This window comes from Cherax quadricarinatus, unplaced genomic scaffold (assembly GCF_038502225.1).
Source record: "Cherax quadricarinatus isolate ZL_2023a unplaced genomic scaffold, ASM3850222v1 Contig410, whole genome shotgun sequence".
NCBI lineage: Eukaryota > Metazoa > Arthropoda > Malacostraca > Decapoda > Parastacidae > Cherax > Cherax quadricarinatus.
In genome coordinates, this window is record NW_027195436.1 from 36,584 (window position 1) to 57,313 (window position 20,730).

The 20,730-nt window shown below is 41.3% G+C and overlaps 1 protein-coding gene across 1 annotated transcript in view; it reads left to right on the top strand.

Annotated features, from left to right (window-relative positions):
• LOC138851358 (tRNA:m(4)X modification enzyme TRM13 homolog) overlaps positions 1 to 20,730 on the top strand; it is a 71,103-nt gene that overhangs the window by 13,716 nt on the left and 36,657 nt on the right. The window lies entirely within an intron of this gene.

Here is a 20,730-nt window from a genome sequence, read left to right on the forward strand (position 1 = left end):
AGAAAACGTTTCGGTCCTGGGACCTTGATCACTTCTCAAGGTCCCAGGACCTTGATCACTTCTCAAGGTCCCAGGACCTTGATCACTTCTCAAGGTCCCAGGACCGAAACGTTTTCTAATAAATATGTCATAGTGTTGCTTACGTGTCTTTCTAAACCATTTCCACTTATAAATGCATATAAATGCCAGATAACAAGTTTACACTAACATGTATCAAGTTAGGAATAGAACTAGGCATTTAAAAAGCAATAAAAAGTAAAATACACACACAATACACTCATTACTTACCTCAAAATATTTGTAGTTTTAATGTAGAGTGAGAGGCAAGTAGTATTTATTATAAGAGGTCAGGTGTGGTAGGTATAGTGTAATAAAGTAAACCCCCCCCCCTGCTTAAATTGGTCACATGTGGTGTATAAATTTTTGGTGATGAGCTTCAGAAATTTTCATTGTTATTATTGATAATAGTGTGCTTATTACTATTTGTGTAAACTATACTGTAAATCATTTCCACCCTTTTCCTCTCTGCAACGGCAAACATAGTCAGATTATTATTGATACATAAACAGGTCATCTGTAGTTGATTTGCAAAAAAAAATTATTACTGTGGAAGCTGTAAGTCAACTAAAGAAAGGTATTTGAATTCTGGCCATTCTCGCAGGTCGATTTTCTATTATTGATGGTTCCAATATGTTTTCACGAGAATTCTTGTTTATCTGTAATATAGGGTATAAAGTTTATTCTTTTTAATCTGATTGTTTTTTCTAACATTAGTAATCAGTGTAATAATTAGTCTGAGTAGAAATAAGGTTTGTAGAGGTGAGTTGACCTCCTGGTGTAGGAGTGCTGGGAAGAGCTTGGATACCCGAGTGGGAATTCTTTCAAACAATGGAGGGAAGCACGAGGAGAAGAAATTTGTAAACTATCCTCCACTCCCATCTCTGGTGTCTTGCTTAAGCAGTTTTTTTTGACTGTTCATGTACACCTCTCTGCTGTTAACAAGGTTTAGCAGCAACCAGGCTCTTCTCCCAAGAGATACCTACAAACCTTGAAAGGTATCGGTTGTTGGAGAGATACTGAGGAAAAGAGATATTTTTCCTGAGACCCTGCAAACCCTAGCCCTGGAGGATCAGCTGAAACAAGCCATATCTGCAACATGTTTAGTGACAAAACCCTGTCCCACTTCAGGGAAATCTTAAAGAGATGCCAGAAACAGAGCACTCTAGACAGTTATTTTGTGAGACGGGGTCCAGTGACTCAAGCTGGTCCTAGTGGCATTAACCCTTTCAGGGTCCAAGGCCAAAATCTGAAGTCACGCACCAGTGTCCAAGAAATTTTGAAAAAAAAAAATTATTTTTTCTTACAGAATTAAAGAGCATATTTTTGTGAAGGTAATAAAACAAAAAAATTAGAATCTGATCAGTACTTACCGAGATAGAGTGCCAAGAAGTTTATAGAAAATGATGTGGTGGTTTACCTGGAGAGAGTTCTGGGGGTCAACGCCCCCGCAGCCCGGTCTGTGACCAGGCCTCCTGGTGGATCAGAGCCTGATCAACCAGGCTGTTGCTGCTGGCTGCACGCAAACCAACGTACGAGCCACAGCCCGGCTGATCCGGAACCGACTTTAGGTGCTTGTCCAGTGCCAGCTTGAAGACTGCCAGGGGTCTGTTGGTAATCCCCCTTATGTGTGCTGGGAGGCAGTTGAACAGTCTCGGGCCCCTGACACTTATTGTATGGTCTCTTAACGTGCTAGTGACACCCCTGCTTTTCATTGGGGGGATGGTGCATCGTCTGCCAAGTCTTTTGCTTTCATAGTGAGTGATTTTCGTGTGCAAGTTCGGTACTAGTCCCTCTAGGATTTTCCAGGTGTATATAATCATGTATCTCTCCCTCCTGTGTTCCAGGGAATACAGGTTTAGGAACCTCAAGCGCTCCCAATAATTGAGGTGTTTTATCTCCGTTATGCGCGCCGTGAAAGTTCTCTGTATATTTTCTAGGTCGGCAATTTCACCTGCCTTGAAAGGTGCTGTTAGTGTGCAGCAATATTCCAGCCTAGATAGAACAAGTGACCTGAAGAGTGTCATCATGGGCTTGGCCTCCCTAGTTTTGAAGGTTCTCATTATCCATCCTGTCATTTTTCTAGCAGATGCGATTGATACAATGTTATGGTCCTTGAAGGTGAGATCCTCCGACATGATCACTCCCAGGTCTTTGACGTTGGTGTTTCGCTCTATTTTGTGGCCAGAATTTGTTTTGTACTCTGATGAAGATTTAATTTCCTCATGTTTACCATATCTGAGTAATTGAAATTTCTCATCGTTGAACTTCATATTATTTTCTGCAGCCCACTGAAAGATTTGGTTGATGTCTGCCTGGAGCTTTGCAGTGTCTGCAATGGAAGACACTGTCATGCAGATTCGGGTGTCATCTGCAAAGGAAGACACGGTGCTGTGGCTGACATCCTTGTCTATGTCGGATATGAGGATGAGGAACAAGATGGGAGCGAGTACTGTGCCTTGTGGAACAGAGCTTTTCACCGTAGCTGCCTCGGACTTTACTCTTTTGACGACTACTCTCTGTGTTCTGTTAGTGAGGAAATTATAGATCCATCGACCGACTTTTCCTGTTATTCCTTTAGCACGCATTTTGTGCGCTATTACGCCATGGTCACACTTGTCAAAGGCTTTTGCAAAGTCTGTATATATTACATCTGCATTCTTTTTGTCTTCTAGTGCATTTAGGACCTTGTCGTAGTGATCCAATAGTTGAGACAGACAGGAGCGACCTGTTCTAAACCCATGTTGCCCTGGGTTGTGTAACTGATGGGTTTCTAGATGGGTGGTGATCTTGCTTCTTAGGACCCTTTCAAAGATTTTTATGATATGGGATGTTAGTGCTATTGGTCTGTAGTTCTTTGCTGTTGCTTTACTTCCCCCTTTGTTGAGTGGGACTATGTCTGTTGTTTTTAGTAACTGTGGGACGACCCCCGTGTCCATGCTCCCTCTCCATAGGATGGAAAAGGCTCGTGATAGGGGCTTCTTGCAGTTCTTGATGAACACAGAGTTCCATGAGTCTGGCCCTGGGGCAGAGTGCATGGGCATGTCATTTATCGCCTGTTCGAAGTCATTTGGCGTCAGGATAACATCGGATAGGCTTGTGTTAATCAAATATTGTGGTTCTCTCATAAAAAATTCATTTTGATCTTCAACTCTCAGTCTGGTTAGCGGCTTGCTAAAAACTGAGTCATATTGGGACTTGAGTAGCTCACTCATTTCCTTGCTGTCATCTGTGTAGGACCCATCTTGTTTAAGTAGGGGCCCAATACTGGACGTTGTTCTCGATTTTGATTTGGCATAGGAGAAGAAATACTTTGGGTTTCTTTTGATTTCATTTATGGCTTTTAGTTCTTCCCGCGATTCCTGACTCCTAAAGGATTCTTTTAGCTTAAGTTCGATGCTTGCTATTTCTCTGACCAGTGTCTCCCTATGCATTTCAGATATATTGACCTCTTTTAGCCGCTCTGTTATTCTTTTCTGTCGCCTGTAAAGGGAGCGCCTGTCTCTTTCTGTTTTACATCTACTCCTCCTTTTTCTTAGAGGAATAAGCCTTGTGCATACATCGAGTGCCACCGAGTTAATCTGTTCTAGGCATAAGTTGGGGTCTGTGTTGCTTAGTATATCTTCCCAGCTTATATCGGTTAGGACTTGGTTTACTTGGTCCCACTTTATGTTTTTGTTATTGAAGTTGAATTTGGTGAATGCTCCCTCGTGACTAATCTCATTATGTCGGTCTGGGGCTCCGCGCATACATGACTGAACCTCAATTATGTTGTGATCTGAGTATATTGTTTTTGATATGGTGACATTTCTTATCAGATCATCATTGTTAGTGAAGATGAGGTCTAGTGTATTCTCCAGTCTAGTAGGCTCTATTATTTGCTGGTTTAAATTGAATTTTGTGCAGAGATTTAAAAGCTCGCGTGAGTGTGAGTTTTCATCAGAGCTGCCTCCTTGTGTTATTACTGCAACAATATTATTTGCTATATTCCTCCATTTTAGGTGCCTTAAGTTGAAATCCCCCAGGAGCAAGATGTTGGATGCAGGAGCTGGAAGGTTTTCCAGACAGTGGTCAATTTTTAACAGCTGTTCCTGGAATTGCTGGGATGTTGCATCCGGAGGCTTGTAGACTACCACAATGACTAGGTTTTGGTTCTCGACCTTTACTGCTAAAACTTCCACTACATCATTTGAGGCATTTAGCAGTTCTGTGCAAACAAGTGACTCTGCAATGTACAGGCCACCCCCCCCCCCTTTTGCCTGTTCACTCTGTCACATCTGTATAGGTTGTAACCTGGGATCCATATTTCGTTGTCCAAGTGATCCTTTATGTGGGTCTCAGTGAAAGCCGCGAACATTGCCTTTTGCCTCTGCAAGCAGTCCACGGATGAAAGGTATTTTGTTGTTTGTTGCTGGCTTTAGACCCTGTATATTTGCAAAGAAGAATGTTATCGGTCTGGTGGTATTGTTGGTACTGGGGGGGGATTTTTTTTCCGGCATTAGTATCTGTATCTGTTGGTTTGGAGTGGAGGCCATCGACTGTGGTTCCACTCCAGGAATGACTGGATTTGGTGTACGATTTCTACCATTTCCTGCCAGTTTTTTTTCCTTCCTGGCACTAAAAAACTTCTCCCTCTTGAGTGGCTGTGGCTACCCAGGTTTTCCCATGGCCTGGATGTTTTGTATCTTTTTGTCCCCTTTAGATGGTATGCCTGGCAATTTAAGTTATAGCACAGTCTTTCCTGTACTGAAGAGGTACACAGTTCAGGGTGAAAAAGCTTACAGGAAGGGAGTTTGCATTTTCCTGTTGTCATATGGGCATGGCATTTTCTAGGGTGGTCATAGTTGCACGTCCCATCTGTTTTTCCAGATTTCCCATGCCAGCAGATACCAAGTGCATAGTATGTGCACAGGCTTGGTTTCCGTTTGCCTTGGGTTTCTGTGACTGTATTCCCTGTTGGTGCATGTTTCCCTGTCTTACTTCTATCCTCCCTAGCACCAACAATGGAGCTCCCACCAGTTGTTTTTGGTAATATATCCTCACTATTGCTAGTGGAGTCCTCTTGTTTGCTATTTCCTGCGGTATTTCTAGTTTGCGATATTGGTTTTATCTTATCTTTGACTACACTTGTTTCCCTACTATGGCTCCTGTTCCCTATGAGGTCATTTATATGTATTCCTTCCTGCGTATAATTCCCGACTACCTGGACAAAATCTCCAGCTTCACCATTACTGTCTCCCAGGACAGCATCTCCAGCTTCCCCATTACTGTCTCCCAGGACAGCATCTTCAGCTTCACCATTACTGTCTCCCAGGACAGCACCTCCAGCTTCACCATTACTGTCTCCCAGGACAGCACTATCAGCCTCCCACTTACTGACTACCAGGACATCATCTCCAGCCTTACAGTTTCTGACTACATGGCCAGTATCAAGGGCAGTACCATTCAGCCCAGACTTTTTATGTTCCCATCTGTTGTAGAAAGCTTCCAGGTTTTCTATGAAAGCAGCTTTGATGTTGACCTCTTTTAATACCCTTGTGATTTTAGTCCACAGATTTATCTCATTTGGGCATACCCAAAAACACTTCCCTGTTTTAATACTGCTTGTAGCTAGTTCTTGGATATCTGCACAAGGGGCGTGACACCAATTTCCACAAAAATGACAATTTATGCATGTGGAGGCCCGTTTGTTTGACTGACCACAGACTACACACAGCTTCATAATGATTTGAATGGTTGATTTACTGCAATTCTACTAGCAACCTCTTGAATATTCTATTAATAACCTGCTAGGTAGTGCACAACGAAACCGTTTGAAACCAGTCCAGGGTTCGGACCAGTCAAGGGTTCGGACCAGTCAAGGGTTCGGACCAGTCAAGGGTTCGGACCAGTCAAGGGTTCGGACCAGTCAAGGGTTCGGACCAGTCTATCTGATCTGATCAGTGGGTTACTTATTTAAACCATACTGGTCGGTGATTTGAGCTAACACATGAAGGATCTACTGGAAATTATCTACCCGAGTAATATGTGGTTTGATTGATACAAAAGTATAACTTGCGTGTTGAAGAGCCGGTGACTGCTGGCACTCCTACAATGACGAACGGTCGACCTCCACCCTTGTTTATCAATCGCTGTATCTAGCTTCTCTATTTTTTTTTTTTTTTTTTTTTTTTTCCCGTCTCCACCACAATAAATGCTATATTATCACTATAGTTGACTGGTGGAAATTTTGGAGGAAGGACGCTTTTCCTGTAGTAATAATTGCTTCTCGTTGTGTATATTGCGACCGCTGGTAACTACAGGTTATATGAAATTCACAGTAACGTCTGGTATTTCAAGAAAAAAGAAACTAATGAAAGTCACTCCACTCCACTAAGTACCATTATAATACTGGTTAGTTGCTACTACAACACTGTATTCTGCTATTCACTGGTATCACTAGATTATATGCAAGTACACTAGCAAGCCATCGACGAATTCCACATACTCGTATTATATTATTTTGTTGTTTTAGTTGTTTTTTCTTTTCTTTTCCAATTTTTTTCTATTCCTACTAACATTTGGGGCCTGAGAGACCAATACTGTATATAATTGATATATATAAACTCACTGTATTGAACACAATAACCGCACTAAAGTTATTATCATATTATTGTTTACCACTGTTGTTTATTACAATAAACATGCACAAATATTGTATAATACTAATGTTCTATCATATATTTACATATTTACAATCACTGGACATGGTTTTAGAACTGCTGGAGCTTGTGGAACTCCTTGAAACAAGGCACCATGCACAGAGGCACCTTACATTCCTCACACATAACCCGAGTGTCTTTGCGTCTTTGTTGCCGTCGTTTTGTTTGTGCAGACAATGCATCTCTTCTGAGCAAATTTCTTTTGAGTTGAAGGAAGCTGTATTATGAAATGATCACCTTCTCTCCTCAAACGCTTGGGTATATCGTGATGAATTCGAGGACTATGTTGTATTGCAGGTGTTGTTACCTGGTACTTCATTATGAGTTGTCTGACAACAGACAAACAAAATTCACCATACGGTGGTCCGTTACCAGTCTTTATTTGGTACATATTATATGCATTCAGCATTGAAATGTCCATGAGATGGAAGAAAAGTTTCATGTACCACTTGTAACTTTTACGAACACAGTCAACAAAACCAATCTGCATGTCACACTTGTCAACCAAGCGCATGTTTTGTGTATAATCAATCACTGACACTGGTTTTCGAATACGTTCATTAGTCACTCGATCAACTTTGTCTTGCATTTCATTACGGTGAATGGTTGTCAACAATGTGACATCTCGTTTGTCATGCCACCATAATGCCATGATGTCATTGGCAGTAAACACCTGCACGTCATCACCACGAACACCTGCGTTGAGCCTGGGCATATGTTTACGATTAGAACGCACTGTGCCACACACATCTGTCTTGTTCACTCGCATGAAATCACTGAGTAATGGGCTTGTGTACCAGTTATCGGTATATAATGTATGGCCCTTACCAAGATAAGGTGCCATCATGTTTCTCACTACGTCACCTGAGATACCCAATAACATCTTGGTATCTTTCAATGTTTTACTACCCGTGTATACAACAATATCCAACACCAGGCCACTGTCACAATCACAGAGTACAAACAATTTTATACCAAAGCGGTTCCTCTTGCTCGGTATATACTGCTTGAATGACAGTCTACCTTTGAACAAAATCAAAGACTCGTCAATTACAAGATTCTTGAATGGATAAAAGTATATCCTGAACTTTTGTTTGAGATACATGAAAACATTTCTAATCTTGTATAACCTGTCACTTCTGTCAGGCCTGGTTTTGTCAGAGAAGTGCAACATACGTAACAGTAAGATAAACCTGTTCACTGGTATTATTTCACTGAAGGATGGGGTAGAAATTAGCCGATCTGTGGACCAGTATGCTTTTATATTATGCTTATAGATGTGAGGCATAAGCATTATTGTTGCAAAAAGCAAATACATTTCTGCAACAGTCGTCTCTTTCCACCTGTGGTGATAAGATCGTATTTGCCATGGTGTACTGAAAATACTTATTACTTTCCCTGGCAATAATTTCCATCAATGGCTGGTCAAAGAATAATTCAAAGAATTCCAGTTCATTGGCCGTGGTTCCAAGGGGACAGGTAGGTAGAATTCCACTTTGAGAGTCATCAAAGTGGTGAGGCTTGGGAACAAAATTGGGATTTTGCTGCCAATCCCACATACGGTTTTGTGGTGGATACTGGACATCATAGGCTGGTTGTACGGGTGGTTGTGGTTGTGGCGGGCTGGTGGCTGACGCTCCGCTTTGTCCTTGAACTGACGAGTCAGCAGTGTGGGTCCACTGATGCCTGTGGCCCATCCATGCCAAGTGTAGCCACATCATCCTCACTATCACTACCTAAAACGGGTGTATGGCCACGGGATGTACTCCGGGATGTACTCCATCCCCTGGGCACAGCATAGGGTACACTACCCGAGCGCATGCGGTGGCGAACATACCGATGCTTCATTGGTGAATATGATTCCTCACTATCACTACTCGAATGATCGTCGAGCGCAATAAAATCACATTCCACGTCAGAATCATCGTCATTACTGAAGTCAGAGGCCTGGCCACGCGAAAATATTAGTTTTCTCTTACGTTTAGGAACACCCGACCGTGAGTCACGAGTGCCCACACCAGAGGTAGAAGGTCGAGGATCGTCGGGGTTTTCTGCACTATTATCGATATCCTGGTCATTATTTTCGGTCACTAACTTATCAAAGCCGTAGAATTCGTCTTCATTTGCACTTCCATCAGTGTCAGAACTATCAGACAGGAAGAGGAGAGTCCCAATTTTCCGGGGAGTGAGAGCTGACTTGCGACGAGGCATGGTGAACAAGGGTGACTGAGCCAGCGTTCCCACAATGCTATGCAGGTGCCTAGATTTTTTGTTTATGGCGCACACCCACAGCGCAGACCCATTCTCTCACATGTAGGCCTATGAGCGCTTTCGCGCTAAATTTTATGGCGCTAGAATTTTGGCATAGATCTACGGTTTGGACACTCGCCGAAAAGCCGTAGATCTACGGGACGGACCCTGAAAGGGTTAAAAGACAAAGAAGGGAAGTAACCCCAGAGAAGGTTTTGCTACCTAAAGTCTTTATGGAGGGTGATTCCCCTTCCAAACACTAACTCCTCCCTCTTTCCTCTTCCCTATCATCCAGAAGCCAGCATTAGCCTTCAATAAAGGTATGTAATACTTACATAATTGTTAAAAAAAAAAATTGTGAATATTTTTGTCTGGAACAGATTTTTTTTTTTTTTTTTTTAAGTCGGCCGTCTCTCACCAAGGCAGGGTGACCCAAAAAGAAAGAAAATCTCCAAAAAGAAAACACTTTCATCATCATTCAACACTTTCACCTCACTCACACATAATCACTGTTTTTGCAGAGGTGCTCAGAACACAACAGTTTAGAAGCATATACATGTACGTATAAAGATACACAACATATCCCTCCAAACTGCTAATATCCTGAAACCCCTCCTTTAGAGTGCAGGCATTGTACTTTCCATTTCCAGGACTCAAGTCCAGCTATACTTCCATTAATTTTTATGGGAAATGTTAATTCGGTTTTCGGCCATTTCGGTTATCGGCTGTCCTTCTGGAATGGATTACAGCTGATAACCGGGGGTCCGCTGTATAAAATAATAATAACATTACACTTACCTTTACTGAAGACTTCTGGGTGGGTGGAAGACGGGAGGAGGGGATAGGAGGAAGGTGTACACTATTGTTTGGAAGGGGAATCCCCTTCCATGAAGACTTCAGGTACCAAGTCCTTATCTGGGGTTACTTCCCTTCTTTGTTTTTTAATGACACTAGGAACAACTCGAGTCACTGGACCCCTGTCACACAAAATATCTGTCCAGAGAGCTCTGTTTCTGGTGTTTCTTTAAGATTTGTCTGAAGTTGGACACAACACTTGTCATTGTACATGTTGCCAACATAGCCTGTAACAGTTTTGTCAGGGTGAAGTTCATCTATAAATAATTGCACTTCAGTCTACTTTGCACAAATGTCCTTAATCTTTGAAGAAGGCACCTTCCTCCATCTCCCTTCCTCCTCCTCTGCAGCAATTTCCTGAGCTGTGGTCTCTAGCTGTTGCAGATGAAGCTCTTGCAACTCTGCAGTGGTTAGTTCTTCATTGTGGTCCTCCACTAACTCTTCCACATCCTCGAAATTCACATCCAACCCATGAAATTCCCCAGTGACACAGTACTTACCACAACTAGCATAGGCTCCTTAGGGTCAGCTCCAAACCCTTCAAAATCCCTCTCTTGTACACATTGTGGCCACAATTTTCTCCAAGCAGAATTCAAAGTTCTGCTAGTCACTCCCTCCCAAGCCTTACCTATAAGGTTTATGCAAGTGAGGATATCGAAGTGATCTTTCCAGAACTCTCTTAGGGTCAATTCAGTGTCTGAGGTCACTTCAAAGCACTTTTGAAACACTGCTTTGATGTACAGTTTTTTGAAGTTTGAAATGACCTGCTGGTCCATGGGCTGGAGGAGAGGAGTTATATTAGCGGGCAAGAACTTCACCATGATGAAACTAAACTCCTCCACCATTTGCTCTTCTAAGTCTGTAGGATGAGCAGGAGCATTGTCCAAGAGATATTTCTTCACACTGGGGCCAAACACTTCATTAACCCTTTGACTGTCGCAAGCCCCTTCCTGAAACTGTCATTCTATGTCACAAAATTTTTGGAAAAAAAAAATTATTTTTTCTTATGAAATGATAATCTTTTCCCAATGGTAATGACACCAAAAGTATGAAATTTGGTTGAAAACTCACGGAATTGCGCTCCCACAAAGTTAGCGGTCTCGGCAACATATACGCATTGGCAATTTCGCCGACTTTGAGCCCTGTTTTTGCCCAATTCTGTTGTACCAGTTGACCAAACTCATAGCTATTTCTTTAGAATTCCATTTTTTCTATCAGTTGAGTACAAGAAACTGCCCATTTACCGATTTGAACTACCCAATAAAGTGGTCAGAAATTGGCAATTTGGCCAATTTCATGCAAATTAAAAAAGATGCTAATATCAAAATAGGGTCCATAATAAGCAATGTAGACATTCTTGGCACTAAAATAACATATCCTCTGTTCATTAGTCATGTCTCTAGGCCCCTCTTATATTATTATTGCTTTCTATTTTTATTTTTTATTCATACAAAAAATACAAAATTTACTGTTATACAGACTACTGCATTATTGTAAAAATAGTATAAATAATATCAGTGCACTAGTGAAAGAATATTTGACTCCCCAGTTGACGTGTATTGGACGTGTGGTGTGATTTGCTGACTCCTGAACATTGGTAAAAATCAAACATTTCTGCTACTTTGAGCTCAATTTCAAGGTCATTTTCATCATGAAACTAATCAAAATCATCTCTATTTCTGTAATATGTTTTTCATTTTATCATGTGAGACCACGAAAACGAGAATGCAGTGATAAGTACTATACGAATATACACCTCAAAGTCGGCGTTTTAATCCAAGAAAACGGTCAGTTTTTTTATTTTTTCTCATTATGCACTGCGTGCTGCAGGATATATTTTATGTAGTGCACACTGACCACACAGACCCATTCTCTCACATGTGGGCCTACCAGCGTTCTCCTGCTTGATTTAAAGCCGCTACAATTATTGAGTACGTATATATACGTCCAAAACACTGGCTCGTAAGACGTATATATATATATACGACCAAAACAGTCAAAGGGTTAAACCAGTCCAGGAAAATTTCCCTTGTGACCCATGCCTTACTGTTAGCCTTCCACATCACACACAAATTACTCTTGGCAACACTGTTTTTCTTGAACACTGGAAATTTCAGAGTGATACACCAGTAAAGGCTTCACTTTGCAATCCCCACTAGCATTGCTACAAAACATGAGAGTTAGCCTGTCTTTCATAGGCTTGTGTCCTGGGAATGCCGTTTCCTCCTGCGTGATGTAGGTCCTCTTTGGCATTTTCTTCCAGAAGAGGCCTGTTTCGTCACAATTGAACACTTGTTGGGGCTTGAATTCTTCAGTGTCTATTTTTTTATTATTATTTTTATTATCACACTGGCCGATTCCCACCAAGGCAGGGTGGCCCGAAAAAGAAAAACTTTCACCATCATTCACTCCATCACTGTCTTGCCAGAAGGGTGCTTTACACTACAGTTTTTAAACTGCAACATTAACACCCCTCCTTCAGAGTGCAGGCACTGTACTTCCCATCTCCAGGACTCAAGTCCGGCCTGCCGGTTTCCCTGAATCCCTTCATAAATGTTACTTTGCTCACACTCCAACAGCACGTCAAGTATTAAAAACCATTTGTCTCCATTCACTCCTATCAAACACGCTCACGCATGCCTGCTGGAAGTCCAAGCCCCTCGCACACAAAACCTCCTTTACCCCCTCCCTCCAACCCTTCCTAGGCCGACCCCTACCCCGCCTTCCTTCCACTACAGACTGATACACTCTTGAAGTTATTCTGTTTCGCTCCATTCTCTCTACATGTCCGAACCACCTCAACAACCCTTCCTCAGCCCTCTGGACAACAGTTTTGGTAATCCCGCACCTCCTCCTAACTTCCAAACTACGAATTCTCTGCATTATATTCACACCACACATTGCCCTCAGACATGACATCTCCACTGCCTCCAGCCTTCTCCTCGCTGCAACATTCATCACCCATGCTTCACACCCATATAAGAGCGTTGGTAAAACTATACTCTCATACATTCCCCTCTTTGCCTCCAAGGACAAAGTTCTCTGTCTCCACAGACTCCTAAGTGCACCACTCACTCTTTTTCCCTCATCAATTCTATGATTCACCTCATCTTTCATAGACCCATCCGCTGACACGTCCACTCCCAAATATCTGAATACGTTCACCTCCTCCATACTCTCTCCCTCCAATCTGATATTCAATCTTTCATCACCTAATCTTTTTGTTATCCTCATAACCTTACTCTTTCCTGTATTCACCTTTAATTTTCTTCTTTTGCACACCCTACCAAATTCATCCACCAATCTCTGCAGCTTCTCTTCAGAATCTCCCAAGAGCACAGTGTCATCAGCAAAGAGCAGCTGTGACAACTCCCACCCTGTGTGTGATTCTTTATCTTTTAACTCCACGCCTCTTGCCAAGACCCTCGCATTTACTTCTCTTACAACCCCATCTATAAATATATTAAACAACCACGGTGACATCACACATCCTTGTCTAAGGCCTACTTTTACTGGGAAAAAATTTCCCTCTTTTCTACATACTCTAACTTGAGCCTCACTATCCTCGTAAAAACTCTTCACTGCTTTCAGTAACCTACCTCCTACACCATACATTTGCAACATCTGCCACATTGCCCCCCTATCCACCCTGTCATACGCCTTTTCCAAATCCATAAATGCCACAAAGACCTCTTTAGCCTTATCTAAATACTGTTCACTTATATGTTTCACTGTAAACACCTGGTCCACACACCCCCTACCTTTCCTAAAGCCTCCTTGTTCATCTGCTATCCTATTCTCCGTCTTACTCTTAATTCTTTCAATTATAACTCTACCATACACTTTACCAGGTACACTCAACAGACTTATCCCCCTATAATTTTTGCACTCTCTTTTATCCCCTTTGCCTTTATACAAAGGAACTATGCATGCTCTCTGCCAATCCCTAGGTACCTTACCCTCTTCCATACATTTATTAAATAATTGCACCAACCACTCCAAAACTATATCCCCACCTGCTTTTAACATTTCTATCTTTATCCCATCAATCCCGGCTGCCTTACCCCCTTTCATTTTACCTACTGCCTCACGAACTTCCCCCACACTCACAACTGGCTCTTCCTCACTCCTACAAGATGTTATTCCTCCTTGCCCTATACACGAAATCACAGCTTCCCTATCTTCATCAACATTTAACAATTCCTCAAAATATTCCCTCCATCTTCCCAATACCTCTAACTCTCCATTTAATAACTCTCCTCTCCTATTTTTAACTGACAAATCCATTTGTTCTCTAGGCTTCCTTAACTTGTTAATCTCACTCCAAAACTTTTTCTTATTTTCAACAAAATTTGTTGATAACAGCTCACCCACTCTCTCATTTGCTCTCTTTTTACATTGCTTCACCACTCTCTTAACCTCTCTCTTTTTCTCCATATACTCTTCCCTCCTTGCATCACTTCTACTTTGTAAAAACTTCTCATATGCTAACTTTTTCTCCCTTACTACTCTCTTTACATCATCATTCCACCAATCGCTCCTCTTCCCTCCTGCACCCACTTTCCTGTAACCACAAACTTCTGCTGAACACTCTAACACTACATTTTTAAACCTACCCCATTCCTCTTCGACCCCATTGCCTATGCTCTCATTAGCCCATCTATCCTCCAATAGCTGTTTATATCTTACCCTAACTGCCTCCTCTTTTAGTTTATAAACCTTCACCTCTCTCTTCCCTGATGCTTCTATTCTCCTTGTATCCCATCTACCTTTTACTCTCAGTGTAGCTACAACTAGAAAGTGATCTGATATATCTGTGGCCCCTCGATAAACATGTACATCCTGAAGTCTACTCAACAGTCTTTTATCTACTAATACATAATCCAACAAACTACTGTCATTTCGCCCTACATCATATCGTGTATACTTATTTATCCTCTTTTTCTTAAAATATGTATTACCTATAACTAAACCCCTTTCTATACAAAGTTCAATCAAAGGGCTCCCATTATCATTTACACCTGGCACCCCAAACTTACCTACCACACCCTCTCTAAAAGTTTCTCCTACTTTAGCATTCAGGTCCCCTACCACAATTACTCTCTCACTTGGTTCAAAGGCTCCTATACATTCACTTAACATCTCCCAAAATCTCTCTCTCTCCTCTGCATTCCTCTCTTCTCCAGGTGCATACACGCTTATTATGACCCACTTCTCGCATCCAACCTTTACTTTAATCCACATAATTCTCGAATTTACACATTCATATTCTCTTTTCTCCTTCCATAACTGATCATTTAACATTACTGCTACCCCTTCCTTTGCTCTAACTCTCTCAGATACTCCAGATTTAATCCCATTTATTTCCCCCCACTGAAACTCTCCTACCCCCTTCAGCTTTGTTTCGCTTAGAGCCAGGACATCCAACTTCTTTTCATTCATAACATCAGCAATCATCTGTTTCTTGTCATCCGCACTACATCCACGCACATTTAAACAACCCAGTTTTATAAAGTTTTTCTTCTTCTCTTTTTTAGTAAATGTATACAGGAGAAGGGGTTACTAGCCCATTGCTCCCGGCATTTTAGTCGCCTCATACGACACGCATGGCTTACGGAGGAAAGATTCTTTTCCACTTCCCCATGGACAATAGAAGAAATAAAAAAGAACAAGAGCTATTTAGAATAAGGAGAAAAACCTAGATGTATGTATATATATATATGCATGTGCGTGTCTGTGAAGTGTGACCAAAGTGTAAGTAGGAGTAGCAAGATATCCCTGTTATCTAGCGTGTTTATGAGACAGAAAAAGAAAACCAGCAATCCTACCATCATGCAAAACAGTTACAGGTTTTTGTTTCACAGTCAACTGGCAGGACGGTAGTACTTCCCTGGGTGGTTGCTGTCTACCAACCTACTACCTAAGTCAGTGTCTATGTACTCCTTAAACTCCTGTACAAACTTCTCAGCTGCTTTTTTGTCAGAACTGGCAGCCTCACCATGCCTTACCACACCATGTATGCCATTATGCTTCTTAAATCTCTCAAACCAACCTTTGCTGGCCTTAAAATCACAAGCATCACCACTCGTTGTGGGCATTTTCTTTATGAGATCATCATGCAACTGCCTTGCCTTTTCACATACTATTATTCGCTGCATAATACTATCTCCTGCTAACTGTTTTTGGGTAATTCACACCAATAATAACCTTTCCAATTCTTTGAAGGTTTGCGATCTCTTTTTTGTCAGCATAAATACCCCTTTTGCAACAACAGCACACTTTATTTCCTTTCCCTTCACCACGATCGAAGGGATGGTTGAGTGGGGTTTGCCATACATCCTGGCAAGTTCTGTAACAAGCACTCTGCTCTCATATTTTTCAATGATTTACTTCTTGAATTCAATCGTGTTCCTCACTTTCTTTACCAAAGGCTTGCACTAGCTTTTTTTTGGCCCATGGTGACTTATTTAGCAGTTACAAACAAAAAAAACAATGGATTATTATGAAATGTATTGTATGAACCCGTGGGGTGATGGTCACGTGCTGGTAAACAATGGCACACTGAGTGTGAATAGTGTGGGAGACTGACTTTGTTTGCGCAGTGATGGGCGGTCGCTTACCAGATGGTCGCCGAATCACGAGTCCAATCATGAACTGCAAAGCTAAATTTTGCCGAAAAATGGCAGGGGTCCACTGTACAATACACTCATTACTTTCCTTAAAATATTTGTAATCTTAATTTAGGGTGAGAAGCGTGAAGTATTTATTGTAAGAGGTCAGGTGTTGTAGGTATGGTAGTCAGGTGTGGTAGGCATGGCCACCCCCACCCACATGTAATATACATTTAAAACACCCTAGAGCAATAAAATGCATATACTGTACACTAATCTTAAAATATTTGTAGTCTTAATGTAGGGTGAGAGGTGAGTAAACAAGATAAAAATGAATAAGAGAGAGAGAGAATGAGTAAATGAGAGAGGACAAAGCCACAGAGTATATAAACAAGTAGACGAACACGTTTGGTTACAGTTGATACATGGTCATTTCCATGTTTGTGAAGCTTATACCATAATGCAAATGCCTTACATTGTGTACAAGTTGTCTCCACATTGGTACAGTAGAATAAATAAAGAGCAACACAAACCATACCACAGGTGAGGTTAGAACCCACAATCAGAGAGTCTTAAAACTCCAGACTATCGCGTTAACCAGTGGGCATTTATGGTCATAGTGGTGCTTATGCTAACCTTCCTATGGTGTATTTATATACCAAGTGCTATCACCAATCATTGCAACACTCTTTAACAAATCCATTGAATCCTCCACCTTCCCTACAGTACTCAAAACAGCAAGGGTCACCACGATCCACAAAGGAGGAGACCAAACAGAGTTGAATAACTATAGGCCAATATCCAACTTACACCCTCTCTCAAAAATCTTCGAAAAATTAATTCACAAACGAATCTACTCCTACCTTATCTCCCAAAACATACTCAACCCCTGCCAATTTGGATTCAGGCCTAATAAAAATACTAATGATGCTATTATACACATGCTAGAACATATATACACTGCAATAGAGAAAAAAGAAGTCCCACTGGGGATCTTCATTGACTTACGTAAAGCTTTTGATACAGTTGACCATGACTTGCTCCACGTAAAATTGTCACACTATGGTATAAGAGGGCACTCCCTCAACTACCTCAAGTCATACCTCACCAACAGAAGCCAATATGTGTACGCAAATGGGGCAAACTCTTCTGCGCAACCAATTACAGTTGGTGTCCCACAGGGAAGTGTCCTTGGCCCTCTTCTCTTTCTCCTATACATAAATGACCTTCCAAATGCTTCGCAATTACTCAAACCCACACTATTTGCAGATGACACTACATACGTCTTCTCTCACCCGAGCCCAGTCACGCTAGCGAATACTGTAAATACCGAATTACAGAAAATATCTACCTGGATGAGGACTAACAAACTAACACTAAACATTGACAAAACCTACTTCATTCAGTTTGGTAACAGAGCTACAGATGTCCCTCTTAACATAATGATAAACGGATCACCTGTCACAAAACTAACAGAGGGAAAATTCTTAGGAATCCACCTTGATAATAGACTCAAATTTCATACACATATACAACAAATTTCTAAGAAAATTTCCAAGACTGTAGGCATACTATCGAAGATATGGTACTACGTTCCACAGTCAGCCCTCCTGGCCCTATATCACTCTCTTATTTACCCCTATCTCACCTATGGAATTTGTGCATGGGGCTCAACAACAATTAACCATCTCAGACCACTAATTACCCAACAAAAGGCTGCAGTTAGAATGATAACAAATTCTCACTACAGGCAGCACACTCCACCAATATTCAATACACTAAACCTACTCACCATACAAAACATCCATACTTATTACTGCACCTATTACATACATAGAACACTTAACTCTGATATTAACCCTCCCCTCAAACATCTCCTTACCAACCTCAACAGAACACATGACCATAACACAAGGCACAGATCACTCTTTGATGTTCCTCGTGTCCATCTCACACTATGCAAAAACTCAATGCACATAAAAGGCCCTAAAATCTGGAATTCATTACCTGTAAATATAAAAGAAACACTACCTGTTTATAAATTCAAGTCTCTTCTCAAAGATCACTTACTCACCCAAAACCAAATAAATACTGAATAACTGAACCTTATAAATTGTATATCTTAAATGTTTCTCACAATTATATCACATAAATGTTAAACCTAAAACCGAATCTAACTTTATTATTTTTTAAATACACTACCTAACAGAATCCTTCATATGACTGAATGCAACCATATGACCTGTCTTTGTAATACTCACTTGTGATTTATAGTAATCTGTTTACATTAATGTTTTATCACTGATTTCATCATTGCTTAGTTAATCTCAAGTTAATTTTAAGCCAGCCCGTAATGCTATGCATAGTATAAGTGGCTTTGGCATGCTGCTCTTATCTGTATTTTTTTGTACCTCTGTATGTGTGCTCAAATTGGAAATAAATAAAAAGCTAGCTGGCCCAGTGGCTAACGCGATGGTCTGGAGTTTTAAGACTTTTAAGACTCTGATCGCGAGTTCTAACCCCATCCATGGTAAGTTTGCTCGCAATCGTGTCATTACGATTTCATGAGTCAAGTTAAAGAGCAACACTCCTATTCTCATGTAACACACCATTTTTAGAAAGAATGAAGCTCTGAGTGAAGGCATATGAAAGGAATAATTTTCTGCAGTTATCCCCAGTAATACTATTGTGTATACATTTTCTTTGGTGTTAAACTAGAGAAAATGTTATTCTTTCCGACACTCCAACAAAATGACTGAAAAACATCTCATACTTATATTAATTTATTCTACTGTGGGGTGTATTTATCATATTTATGTGTTACATAGCATGTTTATTACATATAATTTTGAAAAAATATCATAGATGGATTAATCAGAATGTCTATATTAATGTAATATATGACGTTTAATGTGCCTCAGAGTGATTATTATTGTGTGTTGTTATTATTATCATTATTATTATCATTGGGGCTCTGGTGGCCTGGTGGCTAACGCTCTCGCTTCACACCACGAGGGCCTGGGTTCGATTCCCAGCCAGAGTAGAAACATTGGGCGTGTTTCTTTCCACTTGTTGTCTATGTTCCCCATCTTAAACGGGTACCTGGGTGTTAGTCGACTGGTGTGGGTCGCATCCTGGGACACTGACCTAATTTGCCCGACATGCGGAGCATAACAAGGGGCTTTCTATATATTAGTATGTCATTGTTGTCAGCTAGGCCTGTATACCATATACATGTACTTGTAGTAAATAAAGATACAGTGGTCCCTCAATAATCGACCAGCCTGAAAGTCGACCATTTCGGAAATCAACCGGTTTTTTCGACAAAATATTGACTCAGAAATTGACCGAAATTCGTTTATCGACCCGTCTCGACCCGTCGTCCCAGACGTCGTCCCAGAAGCCGTTACTAGTGTACCATTCTGAAAATCCCAGAGCATTTAAGAAAAATAATGTTATGAAGAGTAAATTGTGTGTGTTTTGGAAATCTAATAATAAGGCATGGGTCACGAGGGAAATTTTTGTAGAGTGGTTCAACAAAGTGTTTGGCCCTAGTGTGAAGAATTGCCTCCTGGAGAAGAAATTGGATCTCAAGTGCCTGCTAGTAATGGACAATGCACCTGCTCATCCACCAAACTTGGATGACCTAATTCTGAAGGAGTTTGGGTTCATCTCAGTAAAGTTCTTGCCCCCGAATACCACTCCTCTCCTCCAACCCATGGACCAGCAGGTCATTGCAAACTTTAAAAAACTGTACACCAAAGCAATGTTTGAAAGGTGCTTCAATGTGACCTCAGACACTCACTTGACCCTACGAGATTTTTGGAAAGAACATTTCAGTATTTTCCATTGTGTAAGCCTTATAGGTAAGGCTTGGGAGGGAGTGTCTACCAGGACTTTGAACTCTGCTTGGAGAAAATTGTGGCCAGATTGTGTCGACAAGAGGGATTTGGAAGGGTTTGGGGCTGACCCTGATGAGCCTATGTCAGTTTTGAACTCTATTGTGGCACTGGGGAGTTCCATGTGAGTTTGGAGGATGTGGAAGAGTTGGTGGAGGACCACAACGAAGAGCTAACCACTGAGGAGCTGCAAGAGCTTCAGCAGGAAGAGCAACAGATCGCAGCTCAGAATCTTGCTGCAGAGGAGGAGGAAGAGAGATGGAAGAAGGTGCCTTCTTCAGAAATTAAGGAGATTTTTACTATGTGGGGTAAGATGGAAAGATTTATGGAGAAACATCACCCAGAGAAGGATGTTGC